Genomic DNA, 25,128 nt, shown 5'->3' on the forward strand with positions numbered 1-25,128 from the left:
CAAGTCCTCCAAGGGATTCCGGGGACTCAATGCTACCTAGATGACATCCTTGTAACAGGAGAAAACGACAACGAGCACCTTGCCAATTTGGAGCAGGTGCTCACTAGGCTGAGAGAACGGGGCCTATGAGCAAATCGCCCCAAGTGCGAATTTTTCCAGAATCAAATATCATATTGTGGCCACATAATTAATAAGGAAGGGTTGCATAAGTCACCTGAAAAAATTGAAGCGGTCATAAAAGCCCCAGCACCTGAAAATGTTTCACAATTAAGGTCGTTCCTGGGATTAATAAATTACTATCATAAATTTTTACTGAATTTATCAACTCTTCTGCACCCTCTTAATGAACTGCTACAAACAGGAGTAATTTGGAAATGCAGCGAAGACTGTAAACGTGCCTTCCATAAATGCAAGGACTTAATCACGTCCAAGGAAGTTTTGGCTCATTACAACCCATCACTGCCAATCAGACTGGTGTGCGATGCATCCCCTTACGCCGTAGGAGCGGTATTATCGCATAGATTCCCTGATGGCTCGGAACGGCCGATAGCTTTTGCGTCACGCTCATTGAACTCAGCTGAGCGTAACTATGCCCAAATCGACAGGGAAGCACTCAGCCTGGTATGGGGAGTGAAGAAATTCAACCATTACCTATACGGACAAAAATTTACCTTGTTGACTGACCATCAACCCCTCATCTCCATATTCAACCCTAAAAAGGGTGTTCCCATTATGACAGCGCAAAGGCTACAGAGTTGGTCCCTTTTTCTAGGGGCACACCAATATAACATAGAATACAAAGGATCAAAACAGCATGGGAATGCTGACGGTTTATCGTGCCTACCGTTGCTAACGGTAGAAGAGGCACCTACAGTAGACCCAGTGGAGATGTTCCACTCTACCATAGTCGAATGTCTACTAGTAACAAATTCTGCCATTGAAAGGGAAACGAGAAATGACCCGACTCTCTCACGAGTCTACGATTTAACAGTGAAGGGATGGCCAGCACATGGCGAACCACTGTTGCCAGCATTCTCGCAAAGAAGAGAACAGCTGTCAGTGTGCCGAGGAACCTTGATGTGTGGATCCAGAGTGGTGATTCCACCCAAACTCCAGGATAAAGCTCTAAAGGAGCTTCACGAGGGGCATCTGGGTGGAGTGAAAATGAAGAACCTAGCCAGGGCGTTTGTATGGTGGCCAGGTATCGATGGAGACATCGAAGAAATGACCAAGAGCTGCCTAGGATGCCAGAAGGTCCAAAACGCTCCACCACAAGCCCCTCTACATCCATGGGAGTGGCCCTCATCTCCATGGCAAAGGGTACACATCGACTTTGCTGGTCCATTTATGGACTCAATGTTCTTAATCGCGGTTGATGCACACTCCAAGTGGCCGGAGGTAATAAAGATGTCCTCCACCACCACGGAAAAAACCATCACAGTATTAAGGACCATATTTGCCAGGAATGGGCTGCCTGAACAGATCTGTTCTGATAATGGACCGCAATTTGTGTCCGAAGAATTCAGGAAGTTCTTAAAAAACAATGGGGTTAAGCACTACACGTCCGCCCCATACCATCCCGCCACCAATGGATTGGCTGAAAGGTTTGTCCAGACCTTCAAGAAGGCCATAAAGGCAATGGGTAATGAAGACATAAAACTTCAACATAAGGTGGATAACTTCTTGTTTGCATACAGGAATGCAACACATATGGTTACAAACCAAACTCCCGCCATGATGTTCTTCAATAGAAGCCTAAGATGCCGGCTGGATTTGATCAAGCCAAACATCAGAAGGGACGTGGCGAACCGGCAATTTCAAGGCATGAATGAAAGGCCAACTAGAACCTTCCAGATAGGTCAACAAGTTTTGGCCCGGGACTACCGTACCGAGAAATGGCAGCCTGGAACTATTTGCACACGACTAGTACCGCTGATGTATACCGTGGACATTGGAGAAAGCATAATAAGGCGCCATGCTGACCAAATCATAGAGTCATCTGAAAAGGGACAACCTACACCACAACTCTATACGCCTAATGATGAAGTAGAGATACCCATAGTATCTACCTCCGATCCGGTGATACTGGAACCAGATGAACCCGACACTGGCATTCAAGCCGAATCAGCCTTGCCAAAAGAACCTACTACACCACCAGAAACTACTACACCACCGAGGCATTATTCGGACCGAGTCAGGAAGCCTCCAGAGAGACTGACTTATAATTGATTAACTGCCGCAATGTGTAGATTATTGTTCTTGTAACATGTAATTAATGATTACTTAAAATATTATGTACTGGTTGGCTAAAAGGGGAGGAATTGTAGTGTATGTGCCTTTAAGAGCCCCCTGTGTACTGTAATGCCGGTAATGGCCACTTGGGCTATATAAGTCTGTATATTGTGTATATCCGTTAGAACCCCCCCGCAGACTTTGCTTAGTAAATACCTATGAACCAACTCCTGTCTTCAGTGTCTTTATCAACACACGGACACTACAACACTCCTCGCCGAACCCTGAACCTCCCCTGCCGTTACCCGCCACCCCCCGCCATCCTGCAATCCCTCCCCCGGACCGACCCCTCGCTCCCTCTTCACAACTGAGGCCTCGCATGCAAATCAGGCCCTGCCGTTAAAGTCAGCGGGGCCTGCGGGAAACCCTGCCTCCCGGGTATCCCACCCGTCCCGGATGTCCCCCACCCCCAACCTGCCTACCTGGACAAAATTCCGGCCATTGATATAGATTGTGAATAGCTGAGGCCCAAGCACTGATCCTTGTGGTATCCCACTAGTTACAGCCTGCCAACCTGAAAATGACCCGTTTATTCCTACTCTCTGTTTTCTGTCCGTTAACCAATCCTCAATCCATGCTAGTATATTACCCCCAATCCCATGAGCCCTAATTTTGCTTAATAACCTCTTGTGTGGCACCTTATCAAACGCTTTTTGAAAATCCAAATACACCACGTCCACTGGTTCCCCCTTATATACCCTTCTAGTTACAAAAAACGATTAGATTTGTCAAACATGATTTCCCTTTAATAAATCCGTGTTGACTCTGCCCAATCCTATTATTATTTTCTAAGTGCCCTGTTACCACGTTCCTAATAATAGATTCTAGCTTTTTTCCCTGCTGCTGATGTCAGGCTAACTGGCCTGTAAGTTCCCTAGTTTCTCTCTCCCTCCTTTCTTAAATAGCGGGTTTACATTTGCTGCCTTCCAATCCACAGGGGCCGTTCTAGAAACTTGGGAATTCTGGAAGATCCAAATCAATGCATCCACTATCTCTGCAGCCACTTCTTTTAAAAACCCTAGGGTGTAGGCCATCAGGTCCTGGGGATTTGTCGGCTTTAAGTCCCATTAATTTCTCCAGTACTCTTTCTTTACTAATCCTAATTTCTTTCAGTTCCTTATTCTCAGTAGAGCCTTGGTCACTATTAACGAGCAGCAAACTATGAAGGAAAGGACAGCGCGGTCAAGCAGCTGTAAAAACTTTTTCTTCTTTTCATTTTTACAACTTCCCACCCCAGAGAGGGGAAGCTGCACTGTTCCCAGGGGCACTGCAATACCAGCTCGATGCGTGGAGTAGACGGAGCAAGCCATTGTTTCATCTCCCTGATCCAAAAATCAATTTCATTTTTGATCCCCAAATAGGGGACATATCAGATTTGAAAATGATAAGAGCAGGTTTTTTTTGTTTCAAAAATATAATTTAGTCATAAAATTTCTAAAGATGCATTACAGAACAATCCAAATGTCACAATTTAAGTGGTGCAATACAGGTCATTTAGGTTAAATACTGTACGTGCACTCCAGGGTGCCACATTCCACTTACAGTACAGATTACATTTATATTTACATTTACATTACATTAAAACATTTTCCTTATACATTCAGCCCGAGGAGGTTTTACCCTGGTTCGGAGGTTTTACCCTCGGTGTACTGTGGCGAATCCAGGAGGGCTCCAAAATGTGGCCCTTCCCCATTGAGCCACTGCGGCGGCTGCACCCAGCTTCAGTGCGTCCCCCAGCACGTAGTCCTGGACCTTGGAATGTGCCCGTCTGCACTGCAAGAGGCTGCCACATGCCCCAGTTTGCCGCAGGTGTGACACACGCTGGGCTGCCCCGCATATGTCATATATTCTCGACTTCCCCCAATGGCAGAGCTAGAAAGCACTGGGATTTATTTCTAGGAGTATAGAATTCAAAAGTAGTGAAGTTATGTTAAACATGTATAGGATTCCGGTCAGGCTGCACTTGGCGTACTGTGCATGGTTCTGGTCTCCACACTATAAAAAGGACATAGAAGCACTGGAGAAAGTGTAAAAAAGATTTACAAGGACGGTGCCAGAACTGAGAGATTACAGCTATTGGGAAAGATTGAACAAGTTGGTGATTTTTTCTTTAGAAAAGAGAAACCTGAGAGAAAATCTGATAAACTTCTTTAAAATTATAAATGGGATGGACAGGATAAATGTGGAGAGAATGTTTCCACTTGTGGGAATATCTAAAACTAGTGGCCATAAATACAGAATAATTACTATTAAATCTAATTGGAAATAAGGAGAAATTTCTTTACTCAGAGAGTTGTTGGAATGTGGAACGTGCTATCATAGGAAGAGTTTGAGACAAATAGCTTAGATGCTTTCAAAAGGAAACTAGATGACTACATGAAAGAAAAGGGAATAGTGTAGCGATTCGGGTGCATCGCCACTAAATAATCGAGTTCGACTTCGACGAACTATAAATAAGTTGTTTATTTACAGGAACCGGTTAAATACAACAGGTGAGGTAGCAGGTAAGATGGCTGACTGTAGGAGCACCGTGGTGTAGGTCTTTCCCCAGCGGGGATGCCACGAGGACTAACTAGAAGTTTCCGAGCTCAACTGCTAGCAGGTTCCGAGCTCAACTGCCAGCAGGTTCCAAGTTCTGACGTCATTCTGGTGTATGTAACCTGTTCCACCTTAAGAGAACTACCTTAAGAGATGTACTACTTTCTCTTGGCTGCTGTATACTGTAATACCGGTGGTGACCACACCGGTCTATAAGTGTTGTGTAGGGATTTGCTGGGCAGTTCAGCCCTGACCTCCAAATAGTAAAGACCTGTTAAAAGTTATTCTTGTTGTCTGTGTACAGTGATTGATCCTAAACATAACTGGGACACACAGACTCAACAGTGGCGACGAGTCCGATCTTACCCTGCGGCAGTTTTACATCCAAGGCAGCTTCGTCCTCAGAACGGGCGTCGAGAAGAGGCATCCGCCCTCATCATCCTGCTGAGCACCATCGCACGGGAGGCATCGAGAACCCGGGTTAAAAAGAAAAATTCTGACCACGAAACCCTCCATCAGCGACAGGCAGTGATCATCCCTTCTACCACGGTGGTGGGTAAGCCGATCAGCGACACGAGCAGAAAGTCGGCCGCGTTGGCTGTGGAGTAGGGGAGGGAAAATGGAGGAATAAGGGCGGAGAACTCGACCACGGCCGGTAAAAAGGGCCGCGCTGCAATCGAGGCCGAGAGGCGCAGCGACTGGGGCAGCTTAAGGCACGAGAGCCGCGGAGAAATCAAATGCAGCCGGTGTAAAGGACCGGGCTGCAAGCGGGGCTGCGAGGCAAGGCAGCGTCGGGGAATTGAGAATCGCTGGGGAGGCGAGAACGGCAGCAGCACGGCAATCGCCATTGCAGCCAGCGGGGGAAGAAGGCAAACGCGGGAATCCACCATTGTAGTCGGCGGGGGGAAGAAGACGAGCGCGGGAAAGACCGCCAAGCGCGGGAAGCCGCCATTTTAGTAGGCAGGGGAAGAAGACAAGCGCGGGAAGCCGCCATTTTGAAAAAAAAAAAAAAATTTTTTTAAACTTGCAAGGATGCCTAAACATGGGAGCATTAATACCTTTGATAGTGATATCGAAGATTGGACCACGTATGTAGAACGCATGGAAGTTTATTGTAAAGCAAATAAGGTACCAGATGATGAGAAAGCACTAACCTTATTAAGCTCAATGGGTGCGAAGACATACGGGCTATTGAAGCACCTTCTATTACCAGATAAACCGGCGGATCAGACTTTCGCGAATATTGTTACTGTCCTGAAAAATCATTTAAACCCCACGCCGCTGATGATAGCGGAACGATATAAATTTTACAGAAGAACGCAGCTGAAAGACGAAAGCAACGCTGAATTTTTAATTGAACTGCGTAAGCTATCGAAGTACTGTCAGTTTGGAACAGGACTAGCAGATGCGCTGAGAGATAAATTTGTGTGTGGATTGTTAAAAGAAGGAACACAAAAGCGACTGCTTGAGGAGAATGATCTTACGCTTGATAAAGCTGTCACTATTGCAGCATCGCAAGAAGCCACAGCGAGAGGCACGGCGGAAATGCAGCTACGGTCACCGGAACTCAGCACCAATCAAATGGTCTTGGGTACAGTAAAATGTTATCGTTGTGGAAAGACAACGCACGATCAGAACCAGTGCTGGTTCAAAAATCAGGAATGCAGAAAATGTGGCAGGCTTGGTCACATAGCTAAAGTATGCCGGTCAGGAAAGAAGACCAGCAACAAAAAGTCACCGCAGGAAAAGTACAGAAAGGTACACAAGGTGACAGAGAACAGTTCGAACGAACAGATGTCAGATTCAGACTCCAGCAGTAATGAACTGGGTAGTCTAAGAGTACACAATGTTGGTAAGGAAGCAGACCTCCAAACAATTTGGGTCACACTTCAGATAGCAGGAGTCCAAGTGAAGATGGAATTGGACACTAGATCGGCATTGACGGTCATGAATAAGCAAGATTACAAAAGTTTATTCCCACATATTCCCCTACGGGATACAGAGATTGTATTGAAAACATACACGGGGCAAAGAGTATACCCCATTGGGAAGATAGAGGTAGTCGTGGTCCACAAGGGCAAAGAAAGCCGAGGAATAGACTTATATGTGCTACCTGAGGGAGGTCCACCACTACTGGGACGGGAGTGGATTAGGAAAATAAATATGGACTGGCATTCCTTAAAAGCACTAACGGTAGATTCCGGTAAAAAAGATGTCAAACCTAAACGATTGTCCAGAATATTGGACGATGCTAAAGAGGTGTTTCAACAGGGACTTGGAACACTGAGAGGAATTACAGCAAACATCAAGGTTGAAGGAAGAGTCACGCCAGTATCTCACGATCAACACGCATAGAGGCTTGTACCGGTATAATAGACTGGTTTTTGGAGTGGCATCGGCGCCAGCAATTTGGCAGAGGGCCATGGAGCAGGTATTACAGGGAATTCCAGGCACACAATGTTACCTGGACGATATTCTGATTACAGGAGATGATGACGAGGAACACCTTGCAAATTTGGAACTGGTGCTCACCAGATTGAAAGAATATGGACTTCGAGTTAATCGCCAGAAATGTGAGTTCTTTCAGAAGAGGATCTCGTACTGTGGTCATGTCATTGACCAGGAGGGGCTTCATAAGTCTCCTGACAAGATCGAAGCTGTTGTGAAGGCTCCCGCTCCGGATAATGTATCCCAGTTGAGGTCGTTCCTAGGGTTGATTAACTATTACCATAAGTTTCTGCCAAATTTATCCACGGTGCTGCACCCGCTGAACGCTCTTTTGCAGAAGGGAGTACCATGGAAGTGGAGCAAGGACTGTAAGAGGGCCTTTCGCAAAAGCAAGGCATTGATCACCTCAGAGGAAGTGTTGGCTCACTTCAACCCAACGCTGCCTATTCGTTTGGCTTGTGATGCTTCTCCGTATGGTATTGGGGCAGTAATCTCACACAAGTTGCCAAATGGCCAGGAGAGGCCAGTTGCGTTCACATCCAGATCATTGACCTCCGCTGAGCGCAACTATGCTCAGATAGATAGGGAGGCTCTCAGCCTTGTGTGGGGAGTAAAGAAGTTTAATCATTACCTGCAGGGCCAAAAGTTCACGCTTCTGACAGACCACCAGCCGTTGGTATCCATTTTTAACCCTAAGAAGGGTGTTTCGGTGATGACAGCACAGAGACTCCAGAGATGGTCCCTTTTCCTAGGGGCACATCAATATCAGATTGAATTCAAAGGTACAAAGCAGCATGGTAATGCTGATGGGCTGTCGCGCCTGCCACTACCTACAGAGGAGGAGGCACCGACGGTTGACCCTGTTGAGTTATTTCACTCGACCATCATCGAATGTTTACCAGTCACCAATGCAAGTATTGAAAGAGAAACCAGGAACGACCCGACACTGTCCCGGGTCTATGAAGTGACAGTGAAGGGATGGCCAGCACATGGTGATCCACTGCTACCGGCATTCCCAGCAAGACGAGAACAGCTGTCCATCTGTCAAGGAACATTGATGTATGGAACAAGGGTGATTATTCCTCCTAAGTTAAGAGAGAGAGTTCTAAAGGAACTGCATGAAGGTCATCTGGGGGGAGTCAAGATGAAAAGCCTTGCTAGGGCTTATGTGTGGTGGCCGGGTATCGACCAACAGATAGAGGATCTGACGAAAAGCTGCTCAGGGTGCCAAAAAGTGCAAAATGCACCTCCGATTACACCGCTGCATCCATGGGAATGGCCTTCAACCCCATGGCAACGTGTACATATTGACTTTGCTGGTCCATTCATGGACTCCATGTTTTTAATTGCGGTGGATGCACATTCTAAATGGCCAGAAGTGATTAAGATGACTACCACTACCTCGGAAAAGACGATCGCGGTGCTAAGAACGATATTTGCAAGAAATGGATTGCCAGAACAAATATGTTCAGACAACGGACCGCAGTTCGTGTCAGAAGAATTCCAGAAATTCATGAAGAAGAATGGGGTGAAACATTATACCTCTGCCCCATATCATCCGGCTACAAACGGGTTGGCCGAGAGATTTGTACAAACGTTTAAAAAAGCAATGAAGGCCATGAGCGAAGATCAGATTCCACTACAACACAAGGTGGACAAATTCCTACTGGCATATCGAAACGCCACTCATGCAGTGACAAACCAAAGTCCTGCCATGATGTTCTATAACAGGAGGTTGCGGTCCAGGTTGGACTTGTTAAAACCAAATGTGCAGAGGGAAGTTGAAAACAAACAGTTCTAGCATATAAATAACAAGACCACTCGGAGCTTCGAAATAGGACAACCAGTGTTAGCCCGGGACTATAAAAACGAGAAATGGCAATCTGGAACAATTCGGGCCAGACAAGGACCCCTGATGTACACGGTAGATATTGGTGAAAATGTAATACGGCGTCATGCTGACCAACTGGTAGAATCGAGAACAAGGGTCGAACCCATGGTTACGGCAGAGACAACCGTGGAAGAAGTTAGTGAACCTGAAGCATCTACCTCAGAAGTGAATGTACCTGATGATGATGTCCAATCCATAAGAGACCAACTAGATGAGTCACCCCAGCAACGAGAATCAGAGACCCCTGAAAGGCGTTATCCAACTCGAATCAGGAGGCCTCCTCAGAGACTGAATCTTTGAACTGTTTTGCATGAAGTTGTATATATATATATATGTTATTATGTTATGTTAAATGGGGATATAGCTGTTAAGCTAAAAAGGGAGGATTGTGGTGTATGTAACCTGTTCCACCTTAAGAGAACTACCTTAAGAGATGTACTACTTTCTCTTGGCTGCTGTATACTGTAATACTGTAATACCGGTGGTGACCACACCGGTATATAAGTGTTGTGTAGGGATTTGCTGGGCAGTTCAGCCCTGACCTCTGAATAGTAAAGACCTGTTAAAAGTTATTCTTGTTGTCTGTGTACAGTGATTGATCCTAAACCTAACTGGGACACACAGACTCAACAGTCATGACGTCATCACGCGGAGTACAGGAATGAAGCCTGAGTGCAGTGACAGATACATTTAAAGGTAAGTTAAAGGGAATTACGTATCTCAATGTAAGGGACAACCGGTGGTACCGCCACAATAGAATGATATGCTGAAAGACTGAGTTTCTTTTGACAATGCGAAATGTATTTTTGGACTCACCTGTTGATGTCACAGCAAATCGCAGAAGGGACACCCACTATTGGGCTGCGATTGATCTGCTGGAGTGCATGGGGCTGATCGGGTCGGATCGCGGCTGCTGTCAGAGACCAGCTAACTGGTCCCAATGCAGAGCCTGCAGTGATGGCTCTTCCTTTTAAGGGAGGGAAGGCACCTCGGATCTCTGCAGTGCTGCACGGGCCATTGTGCACCACTACCGCCCGCCTGCGTCCGTTACCGCTCCACGAAGGAAGTGGACCTCTTGATTTAGTGCGCAATTTTCTTCCTGGTGCTCTAACACCAAATTTCGCAAGAGTCGACAATGATTAGGGCCTGGAACTAATTTTTCAACTTTTTAAATTTTAGCGCCCCAAACGGGGCGATACCGAATTTCTAGCCCACAGTCTATCCAGTGTCACCTCATTGAAACAACCTCTCTTACCATTGACAGATCGCTTCTGTCATCTCAGGTTCACCTGCCATTTACCATCAACATCGGTGCCCTTGAAACTATCTCATCTTGGTCCTCAGAATCCCACCACGATCAGCCCCAACACCAGCAGCACCAGGCACACCAGCAGCACCAACAACAACAGCAATCTCCTCTGCAATCAACTGATGCAGCACAGGACAGGGCATCAGCACCCGACCATACTGCTGTCCGGGATGCCCGGGATGGCCTCACCATGGCCAGATTTACTTCACTTGACGCTGTACACCCTAGCTGCCACATGATGTGCCAGGTTGGCACCACCCCACCACCAATACCATAAAGCATCCCTACAATGCCCAAGCCATTCCTTTCACACTCATGACCATTGCGGGGGGTACCATTATGTCTCACCATTCACTGCAACTCACTAAGCCACTTCCAAAGATGCACACAGATCTGTCCAAGAACGCAAAGTGTTGAAAATAAAGGTTTCAATGTTTGACAGCACATTAACAGAAACTTTACATGAACATTGGCTAAAACACCCAAGTGCCTACCCTTGTGTGTTGTTAGTTGGTAGGATTGCATACAGGACACCGGGGAGTTAGCCCTGGTGTCCTGGCCAATAGTTATAACAAAAACAGATTATCTGGTCATTATCACATTGCTGTTTGTGGGACCTTACTCTGTGCAAATTGGCTTTCGCGTTTCCTACATTTCAACAGTGACTCCACTTCAAAAAGTACTTCATTGGCTGTAAAGCGCTTTGAGATGTCCAGTGGTCGTGAAAGGCGCTATATAAATGCAAGTCTTTTTTTTATTGGACCAGGATGAGGGTGAGTGTGAGGGGTGGCTAGTGAGATGGGGTAGCGATAATGTAGATAGAGAGGGATGGGTGGAGGTGCAAGGTAAGTTGGTGTGAGTAAGGATGTGCAGGAGTAGGGTAGGGAAGGCAGAGTGATGGGGATGCAATGAGTGGCACAGCAGGATGAGGTTGAGTGTAGCTTTGCAGTAACATTTCGTGATCTACTCAGATCATTGAAAGGTTTGCGCTACTGCAGCCTGGTCCTCCTGACGACACCCCTGCTTGTGTCCTCCTGTGCAACCAGGCTGCGTTGGTCTCCTGAGGTCTCTTCCACCCATTGAAAGGGAAGAGAACCTCCCTGCGTGCTGTGAGAGCCTGGGTGCAGCCGTGCACCTCTGTGCAGTGCTTGTCATTGTTTGCAGCAACTCAATGCTGTAGAACACTGACAGCACAACTGTCAAAATAAATTTGCGCAAGGTCCCTTTAAGGAAGGATGCCATCAGACCCACTTCCTTCAATTGGCTGGCAAACACGGTGGGAGGGCTTAACAAACCCAATCAACGTAAAACCATTCTACACAGCGGGATGGAGCCAGCAGCGGGGTCAGGACCCGCCACCAGCGTTGCCGTCCATGGACACGCCGAGGTAGGGGAAATCGCGGCGGGTTTGTCTGGTTAGTGCATGAAAGGAAGAGGTGGCAGAGGTGGTTGGTGGGTTCCGGTCCCGTTCTCGGCTGCAACCGCTCTGTAAAAAGGATTTTCCATCAATAGGGCTTGTTAAGCCCACCCTGCAGGGTTTCCAGCCAATTAAAAGGAAGCGGGTCTGATGACATCATTTAATGACGCGTCATCAGCCGGTATCCTTAAAGGGACCATGGCCACATTCATTTTGACAGTTGTGCTGTCAGTGTTCTACAGCATTGAGGCGCTGCAAACACTGACAAGCACTGCAGAAAGGATCCCGGCTGCACCCAGGCTCTCGCATGACTCCCACCATATGCTTATGGAAGGAGTCACAGCACGCAGGGAGGTTCTCTTCCCTTCCAATGGTGGAAGATACCTCCCCAGGACACCAACGCAGCCTGGTTGAACATTGCACAGGAGGGCAAAAGCAGGGATGTCGTCTGTTGTGTATGTACCTTTAAGAGAGAACTGATTTTATACTGTAGTACCGGCAGTGACCACACCTGTATATAAAGCCATAGCAGTAAATACCTGTTATTATTGTTCTCCTGCAGTCCGTGTATTATTGATACGTGGACACTATACTGGCGACGAGCAGGTTCGAACTCACCTGCAGTACTGCATCACCTCATGGGGATCTTTCCCTGAAAAGAAGCTTCTTGGAGGTCGAAGTCAGAGCAACGGGCGTCGACCGTGGGCAACCGCCCAGTGATCCATCGGAGTTCGGAGAACTGCAGGGGAGGCTGTGGAGAGCTGGGCTTAGCTCCCCAGTCAAGGTGTTCCAGCAAATCGTGCTGGTAGCAGGTAGTGCGCTGACCCTTCCGGACTGCGGCGGGCTCGAGCTCGATCGAGCGGCTCTGCAAAAGGAGCCGTGCAGCGTCGTCGGGAGGAAAAGAGAGAGAGAGAGGGTGGAGCGCACAGGGCGCAGTCAGTGCTCAAGAACCGGACAGCGTAGAGAAAATAAAACGAGGGGAAGGAAAAGTGAGACGCGCCGAAGCCGCGGGTCGCCGCCATTACCCTGTAGAACGCTAGGAGCAGCGTTGGCAGCAAGGGGAAGAAGGAAAAGCGCGGGAAGCGCCATTTTATTCCATTGGGGAAGAAGGAAAAGCGCGGGAGGCGCCATTTTAATCCATTGGGGAAGAAGAAAAAGCGCGGGAGGCGCCATTTTAAACCACCCAAGATGCCGAAGAGTGGCAGTATCACTGCTTTCGACAATGAAGTAGAAGACTGGACCACGTATGTGGAAAGAATTGAAGTGTACTGCAAGGCAAATGAGGTGGCCGATGGAAAGAAGGCGTCGGTATTATTAAATTTGAAAGGCGCGAGAACGTACGGCCTATTGCGGAATTTAATTACCCCAGCTAAACCAATGGAGAAAAGTTTTGAAGAGATTGTTAATATCTTACAGGAACACCTAAACCCTACACCGCTGTTGATAGCAGAAAGATTCAAGTTCCATAAAAGAAACCAGCACAAAGATGAGAGCAATGCTGACTATCTTATGGAACTACGCAAGCTATCGAAGCACTGCCAGTTCGGAGCAGGACTGGCAGACACCTTAAGGGATAAGTTTGTCTGCGGGCTCCAGAGTGAAGGAACCCAGAAACAATTACTTTCGGAAAAGGACCTGACGCTAGAACAGGCTTTCAGCGTGGCAGTATCCTACGAAGCAGCAGCACGGGGAGCTGCGGAAATACAACAGAAACCACAAGAATACAGCGCTAACGAAATGGCATATGGAGCTGAAAAGTGCTATCGCTGCGGCAGAACAACCCATGATCAGAAGGACTGCTGGTTTAAGGACAAAGTATGCAGGCAATGTGGGAAAATGGGACACATAGCAAGAGTCTGCAGGTCGGGAAAGAAAACCAACACTAAAAGAACGACTAAGGAAAAGTACAAGAAAGTAAAAAAAATGACAGACGGTAGTTCAGAATATCAGGAGAGTGATAATGACTCCGGGAGCAGGAGACTAAGTTGTCTAAAGTTACACAACGTGATCGCATGGAGGATCACCAAACCATTTGGGTCACCCTCATGATAGCAGGGTCCCAATAAAGATGGAATTGGACACAGGATCAGCCCTAACTGTCATGAATCGACGAGACTATGAGCGGCTATTCTCACACATACCCTTGAAGGACACGTCCATTGTATTGAAGACATACCCAGGGCAAAAAGTCTACCCCAGAGGAAAAATAAGGGTACCAGTTAAATACAACGGCAAGGAAACACAGAAACTGTATCTATATATACTACAAGATGGAGGGCCACCATTATTGAGACGTGAATGGATCCGAAAAATACAATTGGATTGGCATTCCATTCAGGCGCTAACTGTGACTGACAAAAAGGATGACGACGTCACACCTGGACGACTGTCAAAAATTCTAACTGACGCGAAAGAGGTGTTCCAACTAGGACTTGGGACTCTAAAAGGAGTAACGGCAATGATAAAAATCGAAGATAACGCAAACCCCAAAATTTTAAGGCCAGACCGGTACCGTACGCGATCCGCCCAGCCGTTGAAGCAGAGCTGGAGAGTCTGGAGCGTTCGGGTGTGCTGTCCAAGGTGGACTGGAGCGAGTGGGCCACACCCATCATTCCGGTAATGAGCAGCACGCCTGGGGAGCCGAAGAAGGTTTGCATCTATGGGGACTTCAAGGTAACTGTGAACCCGGTCCTGCACACAGTACAATATCCACTTCCACGGATAGAAGATATTTTCGCCTCACTATCTGGAGGGAAATGCTTTACGAAGATTGATCTGGCCCAAGCGTATCTACAAATGGAGGTGGAAGAAGCATCTAGGAAATACCTCACGATAAACACTCACAAAGGTCTTTACCAGTACAACCGACTGATATTCGGGGTAGCATCAGCCCCGGCTATTTGGCAGAGGGCGATGGAACAAGTCCTGCAAGGGATCCCGGGGACCCAGTGTTATTTGGACGACATCCTGGTTACGGGCGAAAATGACAGTGAACACCTTGCCAACCTGGAGCAGGTGCTCACTAGATTACAAGAATATGGGCTACGAGCCAACCGCCCCAAATGCGAGTTCTTCAGGAGACAAATCTCGTATTGTGGCCACATGATTGATGAGGAAGGGTTGCATAAGTCCCCAGGCAAGATTGAGGCAGTAGTCAAGGCTCCAGCACCGGAAAATGTGTCGCAACTGAGGTCGTTCCTCGGGTTGGTGAAATACTACCATAAGTTCTTGCCGAATTTATCTACAATTCTGCACCCACTGAACGCCCTGCTGCAAACTGGAGTAACATGGAAATGGAGTGATGAGTGTAAGCGTGCCTTTCAGAAATGTAAATGCCTAATCACTTCAAAAGAAGTATTGGCCCACTACAATCCAACACTACCGATTCGGTTGGCATGTGATGCGTCTCCCTACGGCATTGGAGCGGTGCTGTCACACAAATTCCTTGACGGTTCAGAGAGGCCAATAGCCTTTGCGTCGCGCTCGTTAACCTCAGCCGAGCGTAACTACGCCCAGATTGACAGGGAGGCCCTCAGCCTGGTGTGGGCGGTGAAGAAGTTTAATCACTATCTGCACGGGCAGAAATTCACCCTACTGACTGATCATCAGCCTCTGGTCTCTATTTTTAACCCAAAGAAGGGCGTTCCAGTGATGGTGGCGCAACGGCTGCAAAGATGGTCACTTTTTCTAGGGGCACATCAGTACGACATAGAGTACAAGGGTACGAAACAGCATGGAAACGCTGATGGGCTGTCGCGCCTACCGTTGCCTACGGTGGAGGAAGCACCTGCAGTGGACCCTGTTGAGATATTCCATTCGACCATAGTTGAATGTCTACCTGTTACAAACTCAAGTATAGAGAAGGAAACCCGAAATGACCCGACACTCTCTCGGGTCTATGATTTGACGGTGAAGGGATGGCCAGCACATGGCGACTCACTGTTGCCAGCATTCTCGCCAAGGAGAGAACAGCTGTCAGTGTGCCGGGGGACCTTGATGTGTGGATCCCGAGTGGTAATTCCACTCAAGTTGAGAGATAGAGTGCTCAATGAGCTTCATGAGGGTCATCTGGGAGGGGTAAAAATGAAGAGCCTAGCCAGGGCATTTGTGTGGTGGCCGGGAATCGATAAAGAAATCGAGGATATGACCAAGAGATGCACAGGATGCCAGAAGGTCCAAAATGCTCCACCACAAGCCCCACTACACCCATGGGAGTGGCCCTCATCTCCATGGCAACGGGTACACATTGATTTTGCTGGTCCATTTATGGACTCAATGTTTTTAATCGCCGTGGATGCCCATTCGAAATGGCCAGAGGTCATCAAAATGTCCTCCACCACCACGGAGAAAACTATTGCAGTCCTACGGACCATCTTCACCAGGAATGGCTTGCCAGAACAGATTTGCTCCGACAATGGACCACAGTTTGTGTCCGAGGATTTCCGGAGGTTTCTGAGGAATAATGGGGTGAAACATTACACATCTGCCCCATATCATCCAGCCACAAATGGATTGGCTGAGAGGTTTGTTCAGACCTTTAAAAAGGCAATAAAGGCGATGTATAACGACGACATACCACTACAACACAAGGTGGATAATTTCTTGTTTGCTTACCGGAATGCGACACATGCAGTCACCAACCAAGTTCCAGCCATAATGTTCTTCAACTGAAGGCTAAGATGTCGCCTGGATTTGCTCAAACCAAACATAAGACGAGATGTTGAGGATAAGCAATTCCAGCACATCAATGAGAAGCCAACCAGGAGCCTCAAGATAGGGCAACCAGTCTTGGTCCGCGACTACCAACAGAAAAATGGCAGCCAGGAACGATATGCACACAGCAGGGACCACTAATGTACACAGTGGACATTGGAGAGAGCATCGTGAGATGCCATGCTGACCAGATTCTAGAGTCACAGGAACAAGCCAAACCCATACCACAAGCATGTGCACCTGGTAATGAACCTGAAGTACAGATTGCATCTACCTCAGAATCAGTGGTATTGGAAGCTGACGAACCAACCAATGACAATGAGCCAGAATCGACTCCGCCACAAGAACAGGATACTTGAGAAAGGCGCTATCCAGTCAGGATCAGGAAGCCTCCTCAAAGACTGAACTTATAAATGATTATTTCAGTTGATGTATATAGTACAGAGAAAATTGTAATTGTAATTAGTTATTATTTAATTGTTAAATGAATGTTATGTACTGTTTATCTAAAAGGGGAGGAATTGTTGTGTGTGTACCTTTAAGGGAGAACTGATTTTATACTGTAGTACCGGCAGTGACCACACCTGTATATAAAGCCATAGCAGGCTTCTGTACTTTCAGTTTAAGCTTACCCTCTGTTCAGTAAATACCTGTTATTATTGTTCTCCTGCAGTCCGTGTATTATTGATACGCGGACACTATATCGTCAGGAGGACCAGGCTGCAGTGGCGCAAACCTTTCAATTATCTCAGTAGATCATGAAACTTTACTGCAAAGCCACACTCAACCTTATCCTGCTGGGCCACTCATCACATCCCCATAACTCTGCCTTCCCTACCCTAATCCTGCACATCCTTATACCAACTTTCCTTGCACCTCCAGCCATCCCTCTCTATCTACATTACCACTTCCCCATCTCACTAGCTACCCCTCATACTTACCCTCATCCTAGTACAATCATACCAACTAACTACACACAAGGGTAGGCACTTGGGTGTTTTATGCAATGTTCATGTCAATTTTCTGTTAATGTGTTGTCAAACATTGAAATCTTTATTTTCAACACTTTGCTTTATTGTACAGATCTGTGCTCACCTTTGGAAGTGTCTTAGTGAGTTGCAGTGAATGGTGAGACATAACAGTGTCCCCCGCAATGCTGATGAGTATGAAAGGAATGGCTTGGTCATTGTAGGAATGCTTTATGGTGATGGTGTGGGGTGGTGTCAACCTGGCGCATCATGTGGCAATGTCAAGTGAACTACATCTGGCCATGGTGTTGCCATCGCTGGCCTCTCGGGCAGCAATGTGCTTGGGTGCTGATGCCCTGTGTCCTGTGCAATATTAGGTGATTGCGGAGAAGGTTGGTGTTGTTGTTGGTGATGTTGGTGTGCCTGGTGATGTTGGTGTTGGGGCTGATCGTGCAGGGATTCAGAAGACCATGGTGAGATTTGCTGGAATAGATGGCAGCTGAAATTGAGATGGACGAAGCGATCTGTCGATGGCGAGAGAGTTTGCTCCAAGGAGGTGACAGTGGATAGTGAGTTTGCTCCAAACACTTCCAAACTGCATACAGCTCAAAAGTGTCTTCCAAGTCCTGAAGGCTCAAGCTTCTGACATTGGAAAGTGACCAGCTGTGAAATGGTAGCTTTCATACCACTTTTGCAGCTGTCACCTATTCACAGCAATGGGGAGACATAGAGAACCCGACCTACTTACCTGACATAATCTCCAAACGAAGTGAACCTCATTAAAATAGAAAAAGGCTGGCAAAATTGTAGTAATCAAAAGTTAAGTATCTTAAATGCCTCCCCCGCCGCTTGGTGTCTGGTCTGTTCTGAAATCGCAGACCCATCACTTTGGAAACTTACATGGAGGCGGGTTGGCAGCGGGTTCCCAACCCGCGTTCAATCATTCCGATTTTGACAGCGGACCCGCCTCCAAACCCGCACTCTGAGCGCCGGCAAAATTCAGCCCTTAGGCCTATTAGTGAGACATGGTCACGACTGACACACTATCTGCTTTATCTATACATTTTTTTTAAACACACGTGGTGGGCTGCTTTCCCATAGCACTTCAATTCAAATCATGCACATGAAAGAGCTTCGAGGGCTGAAAGCATTATCAGGAGTGAGATGATGCGAATGGGAACGGCCACTCGTTCAGAGATGAAAGGAGACACTGAATGTCAGGAATGTGAATCAAAAATGTTAGAAATGCATAACTATAATAACTGGGAGCTCACCACGTTGGACTGTTTCAGGAACTCTTTGGCGGCTATGACGAACATACTCTGCAGCTTTGGAACACGTGTTCTGAAGCGTTCAGGAAATACCGAGCATGCGCCACAGGTCAGTGAGCAGCTTACAGAGTATTACTTCGTTCATTGAAGATGGCACAGGCAGCTATTGGTGCTGTGATGGGAACGGTAAACAGTCTATAGGGCAGACAGTGAACCCACAGCTGCCTGAGCCCAAGTATCACCCACCGGCCGACCCCACTTCAATATCATTAGCACTGTCACACACCTCGCTGAGTCTTTGAGAAACCGAGTATTACAAAGTCTTCATTTTGTTTAGAATACAATAATTTCACACTTACCTGATAGTGAAAAATCATATGCCCACAACACAAGAGGAGTACCCAAAGATAGCAACATGGTGTTAGCAGGTAGGATTTTTAAAAAGTTTTTTCTAAAGCATTTTCAGATGCCATAATATAGATTTGTAAAGATCTGTGACCTGTTAGAGATGAAATAAAACCACAAATGAGGTTATTAAATGAACTGTCTATATATATATTGGTTTACGTTTGAAAAAATTTGAACTCATGGGGGGAGAAATTCATTATAGCTCAGGAATGGGCGGTAACTTTAGAAAAGTTTGAGATTTAGCACAACTCCAGCCTCACACCAGGGCATGACTGCTTCATTATCTGAGGAGTTGAATAAATTGTCAGAGGGGATGTTGCACTTTTTCAAGGAGGCTTTGAGGGTGTCCTTGTAGCGTTTCCTCTGCCCACCTGTGGCTCTCCTGCCGTGTCGGAGCGCCGAGTAGAGCGCTTGTTTTGGGAGTCTCGTATCGGGCATGCGGACAATGTGGCCCGTCCATCGGAGCTGATCGAGCGTGGTCAAAACTTCGATGCTGGGGATGTTGGCTTGAGTGAGAACGCTGACGTTGGTGCGTCTATCCTGCCAATGGATTTGCAGGATCTTGCGGAGGCAGCGTTGGTGGTACCTCTCCAGTGCTTTGAGATGCCTGCTGTACATGGTCCATGTCTCTAAAGCATACAGGAGGGCGGGAATCACTACTGCTCTGTAGACCATGAGCTTGGTGCTGGGTTTGAGGCCCTGGTCTTCAAACACTCTCTTCCTCAGGCGACCGAAGGCTGCACTGGCACACTGAAGGCGGTGTTGGACTTCATCATCGACGTCTGCCCTTGTTGACAGTAGGCTCGCGAGGTATGGAAACTGGTCCACGTTGTCCAAGGCCTCGTTGTGGATTTTGATAATCGGGGGGCAGTACTGTGTGGCGGGGGCAGGTTGGTAGAGGACCTTTGTCTTACGGATGTTTAGTGTAAGGCCTACGCTCTCATACGCTTCGGTGAAGGTGTTGACGATGGTTTGAAGTTCGACTTCCGAGTGTGCGCAGACGCAAGCGTCGCCTGCATACTGTAATTCGATGACATAGGATGGGACGACCTTGGATCGGGACTGGAGGCGATGGAGGTTGAACAGTTTCCCGTTTGTTCTGTAGATAAGCTCCACTCCAGCGGGGAGCTTACTGAGGGTGAGATGGAGCATTGCAGCAAGGAAGATCGAGAAGAGCGTTGGTGCAATGACACAGCCTTGCTTGACCCCGGTCTGTACGTGAATTGGGTCTGTGGTGGATCCGTTGGTCAGCATAACCAACAGAATTTGAGGAGGACACTCCATAATCCCTCACGGTTGACAGTGTCGAAGGCCTTTGTGAGGTCAAAGAAGGCCATGTACAGCGGTTGGTGCAGTTCCCTGCATTTCTCTTGTATTTGACGTGAAGATCATGTCCATTGTGCCCCGTAGTGGGCAGAATCGGCATTGCGACTCTGGGAGGAGCTCTTCAGCCACTAGGAGAAGGGTGTGAGAGATGGTGTGAGTGTGCCCATAATTGTGAGCCAGCCAAAGGCATCTCGGTCTAACAATTTAATAATCTATCTCTTGCTTGGAGGGTCTCCCGGTTGTGCGGGCCGGGGCGGGCCCTGTGTTGCCGGGTGTGCAGGCCCGGGCCAGGCGCTGTGGTGCCAGGTGTGCAGGCCCCGGGGTGGGCCCTGTGTTGTCAGGTGTGCGGGCCCCTGGGCAGGCGCTGTGTTGTCGGGTGTGTTGGCCCGGGCCGGGCGCTATGTTGTCGGGTGTGCGGGCCCCGGGCCGGGCCCTGTGTTGTCGGGTGTGCAGGCCCCGGGCCGGGCGCTGTGTTGTCGGTTGTGCGGGCCCCGGGCTGGGCGCTGTGTTGTCGGTTGTGCGGGCCCCGGGCTGGGCGCTGTGTTGTCGGGTGTGTGGGCCCGGGCCGGGCGCTGTGTTGTCGGTTGTGCGGGCCCCGAGCCGGGCGCTGTGTTGTCGGGTGTGCGGGCCCCGGGCCGGGCGCTGTGTTGTCGGGTGTGCGGGCCCCGGCCCGGGCGCTGTGTTGTCGGGTGTGCGGGCCCCGGGCCGGGCGCTGTGTTGTCGGGTGTGCGGGCCCCGGGCTGGGCCCTGGGTTGTCGGGTGTGCAGGCCCCGGGCCGGGCGCTGTGTTGTCGGGTGTGCGGGCCCCGGGCCGGGCACTGTGTTGTCGGGTGTGCGGGCCCCGGGCCGGGCCCTGTGTTGTCGGGTGTGCGGGCCCCGGGCCGGGCGCTGTGTTGTCGGGTGTGCGGGCCCCGGGCTGGGCCCTGGGTTGTCGGGTGTGCAGGCCCCGGGCCGGGCGCTGTGTTGTCGGGTGTGCGGGCCCCGGGCTGGGTGCTGTGTTGTCGGGTGTGCGGGCCCCGGGCCGGGCGCTGTGTTGTCGGGTGTGCGGGCCCCGGGCCGGGCGCTGTGTTGTCGGTTGTGCGGGCCCCGAGCCGGGCGCTGTGTTGTCGGGTGTGCGGGCCCCGGGCCGGGCGCTGTGTTGTCGGGTGTGCGGGCCCCGGCCCGGGCGCTGTGTTGTCGGGTGTGCGGGCCCCGGGCCGGGCGCTGTGTTGTCGGGTGTGCGGGCCCCGGGCTGGGCCCTGGGTTGTCGGGTGTGCAGGCCCCGGGCCGGGCGCTGTGTTGTCGGGTGTGCGGGCCCCGGGCCGGGCACTGTGTTGTCGGGTGTGCAGGCCCCGGGCCGGGCCCTGTGTTGTCGGGTGTGCGGGCCCCGGGCCGGGCGCTGTGTTGTCGGGTGTGCGGGCCCCGGGCTGGGCCCTGGGTTGTCGGGTGTGCAGGCCCCGGGCCGGGCGCTGTGTTGTCGGGTGTGCGGGCCCCGGGCTGGGTGCTGTGTTGTCGGGTGTGCGGGCCCCGGGCCGGGCACTGTGTTGTCGGGTGTGCGGGCCCCGGCCCGGGCGCTGTGTTGTCGGGTGTGCGGGCCCCGGGCTGGGCCCTGGGTTGTCGGGTGTGCAGGCCCCGGGCCGGGCGCTGTGTTGTCGGGTGTGCGGGCCCCGGGCTGGGTGCTGTGTTGTCGGGTGTGCGGGCCCCGGGCCGGGCACTGTGTTGTCGGGTGTGCGGGCCCCGGGCCGGGCCCTGTGTTGTCAGGTGTGCAGGCCCCGGGCCGGGCCCTGTGTTGTCGGGTGTGCGGGCCCCGGGCCGGGCCCTGTGTTGTCGGGTGTGCGGGCCCCGGGCTGGGCGCTGTGTTGTAGGGTGTGTGGGCCCCTGGCTGGTCGCTGTGTTGTCGGCTGTGCAGGCCCCGGCCCGGGCGCTGTGTTGTCGGGTGTGCGGGCCCCGGGCCGGGCGCTGTGTTGTCGGGTGTGCGGGCCCCGGGCTGGGCCCTGGGTTGTCGGGTGTGCAGGCCCCGGGCCGGGCGCTGTGTTGTCGGGTGTGCGGGCCCCGGGCCGGGCACTGTGTTGTCGGGTGTGCAGGCCCCGGGCCGGGCCCTGTGTTGTCGGGTGTGCGGGCCCCGGGCCGGGCGCTGTGTTGTCGGGTGTGCGGGCCCCGGGCTGGGCCCTGGGTTGTCGGGTGTGCAGGCCCCGGGCCGGGCGCTGTGTTGTCGGGTGTGCGGGCCCCGGGCTGGGTGCTGTGTTGTCGGGTGTGCGGGCCCCGGGCCGGGCACTGTGTTGTCGGGTGTGCGGGCCCCGGCCCGGGCGCTGTGTTGTCGGGTGTGCGGGCCCCGGGCTGGGCCCTGGGTTGTCGGGTGTGCAGGCCCCGGGCCGGGCGCTGTGTTGTCGGGTGTGCGGGCCCCGGGCTGGGTGCTGTGTTGTCGGGTGTGCGGGCCCCGGGCCGGGCACTGTGTTGTCGGGTGTGCGGGCCCCGGGCCGGGCCCTGTGTTGTCAGGTGTGCAGGCCCCGGGCCGGGCCCTGTGTTGTCGGGTGTGCGGGCCCCGGGCCGGGCCCTGTGTTGTCGGGTGTGCGGGCCCCGGGCTGGGCGCTGTGTTGTAGGGTGTGTGGGCCCCTGGCTGGTCGCTGTGTTGTCGGCTGTGCAGGCCCCGGGCCGGGCCCTGTGTTGTCGGGTGTGCGGGCCCCGGGCCGGGTGCTGTGTTGTCGGGTGTGCGGGCCCCGGGCCGGGCGCTGTGTTGTCGGTTGTGCGGGCCCCGGGCCGGGCGCTGTGTTGTCGGTTGTGCGGGCCCCGAGCCGGGCGCTGTGTTGTCGGGTGTGCGGGCCCCGGGCCGGGCGCTCTGTTGTCAGGTGTGCAGGCCTGGCTGGGCGCTGTGTTGTCGGGTGTGTGGGCCCGGGCCGGGCGCTGTGTTGTCGGTTGTGCGGGCCCCGGGCCGGGCGCTGTGTTGTCGGTTGTGCGGGCCCCGAGCCGGGCGCTGTGTTGTCGGGTGTGCGGGCCCCGGGCCGAGCGCTCTGTTGTCAGGTGTGCAGGCCTGGCTGGGCGCTGTGTTGTCGGGTGTGTGGGCCCGGGCCGGGCGCTGTGTTGTCGGTTGTGCGGGCACCGGGCCGGGCGCTGTGTTGTCGGGTGTGCGGGCCCCGGGCCGGGTGCTGTGTTGTCGGGTGTGCGGGCCCCGGGCCGGGCGCTGTGTTGTCGGGTGTGCGGGCCCCGGGCCGGGCGCTGTGTTGTCGGGTGTGCGGGCCCCGGGCTGGGCCCTGGGTTGTCGGGTGTGCGGGCCCCGGGCTGGGCGCTGTGTTGTCGGGTGTGCGGGCCCCGGGCCGGGCCCTGTGTTGTCGGGTGTGCGGGCCCCGGGCCGGGCGCTGTGTTGTCGGGTGTGCGGGCCCCGGGCCGGGCCCTGTGTTGTCGGGTGTGCAGGCCCCGGGCCGGGCCCTGTGTTGTCGGGTGTGCAGGCCCCGGGCCGGGCCCTGTGTTGTCGGGTGTGCGGGCCCCGGGCCGGGTGCTGTGTTGTCGGGTGTGCGGGCCCCGGGCCGGGCCCTGTGTTGTCGGGTGTGCAGGCCCCGGGCCGGGCGCTGTGTTGTCGGGTGTGCGGGCCCCGGGCCGGGCGCTGTGTTGTCGGGTGTGCAGGCCCCGGGCCGGGCGCTGTGTTGTCGGGTGTGCGGGCCCCGGGCCGGGCCCTGTGTTGTCGGGTGTGCGGGCCCCGGGCCGGGTGCTGTGTTGTCGGCTGTGCGGGCCCCGGGCTGGGCCTTGGGTTGTCGGGTGTGCGGGCCCCGGGCTGGGTGCTGTGTTGTCGGGTGTGCGGGCCCCGGGCCAGGCCCTGTGTTGTCGGGTGTGCGGGCCCCGGGCCGGGTGCTGTGTTGTTGGGTGTGCGGGCCCCGGGCCGGGTGCTGTGTTGTCGGCTGTGCAGGCCCCGGGCCGGGCCCTGTGTTGTCGGGTGTGCGGGCCCCGGGCCGGGTGCTGTGTTGTCGGGTGTGTGGGCCCGGGCCAGGCGCTGTGTTGTCGGTTGTGCGGGCCCCGAGCCGGGCGCTGTGTTGTCGGGTGTGCGGGCCCCGGTCCGGGCGCTGTGTTGTCGGGTGTGCGGGCCCCGGGCCGGGCCCTGTGTTGTCGGGTGTGTGGGCCCGGGCTGGGCGCTGTGTTGTCGGTTGTGCGGGCCCCTAGCCGGGCGCTGTGTTGTCGGGTGTGTGGGCCCCGGGCCGGGCGCTGTGTTGTCGGTTGTGCGGGCCCCGGGCTGGGCGCTGTGTTGTCGGGTGTGTGGGCCCGGGCCGGGCGCTGTGTTGTCGGTTGTGCGGGCCCCGGGCCGGGCGCTGTGTTGTCGGTTGTGCGGGCCCCGAGTCGGGCGCTGTGTTGTCGGGTGTGCGGGCCCCGGCCCGGGCGCTGTGTTGTCGGGTGTGCGGGCCCCGGGCCGGGCGGTGTGTTGTCGGGTGTGCAGGCCCCGGGCTGGGCCTTGGGTTGTCGGGTGTGCGGGCCCCGGGCTGGGTGCTGTGTTATCGGGTGTGCGGGCCCCGGGCCGGGCGCTGTGTTGTCGGGTGTGCGGGCCCCGGGCCGGGCCCTGTGTTGTCGGGTGTGCAGGCCCCGGGC

At 52.5% G+C, this 25,128-nt stretch overlaps 1 pseudogene; it reads right to left on the reverse strand.

The window, feature by feature from the left end:
* Positions 1 to 3,534: 3,534 nt before the first annotated feature.
* Positions 3,535 to 3,708, reverse strand: LOC147121282 (U2 spliceosomal RNA; annotated as a pseudogene).
* Positions 3,709 to 25,128: the final 21,420 nt, after the last annotated feature.

The sequence above is a fragment of the Somniosus microcephalus genome, chromosome 3 (genome assembly GCF_052327205.1).
Source record: "Somniosus microcephalus isolate GS21.2 chromosome 3, FLI_Smic_1.0, whole genome shotgun sequence".
In the NCBI taxonomy this organism is placed as follows: Eukaryota; Metazoa; Chordata; class Chondrichthyes; order Squaliformes; family Somniosidae; genus Somniosus; species Somniosus microcephalus.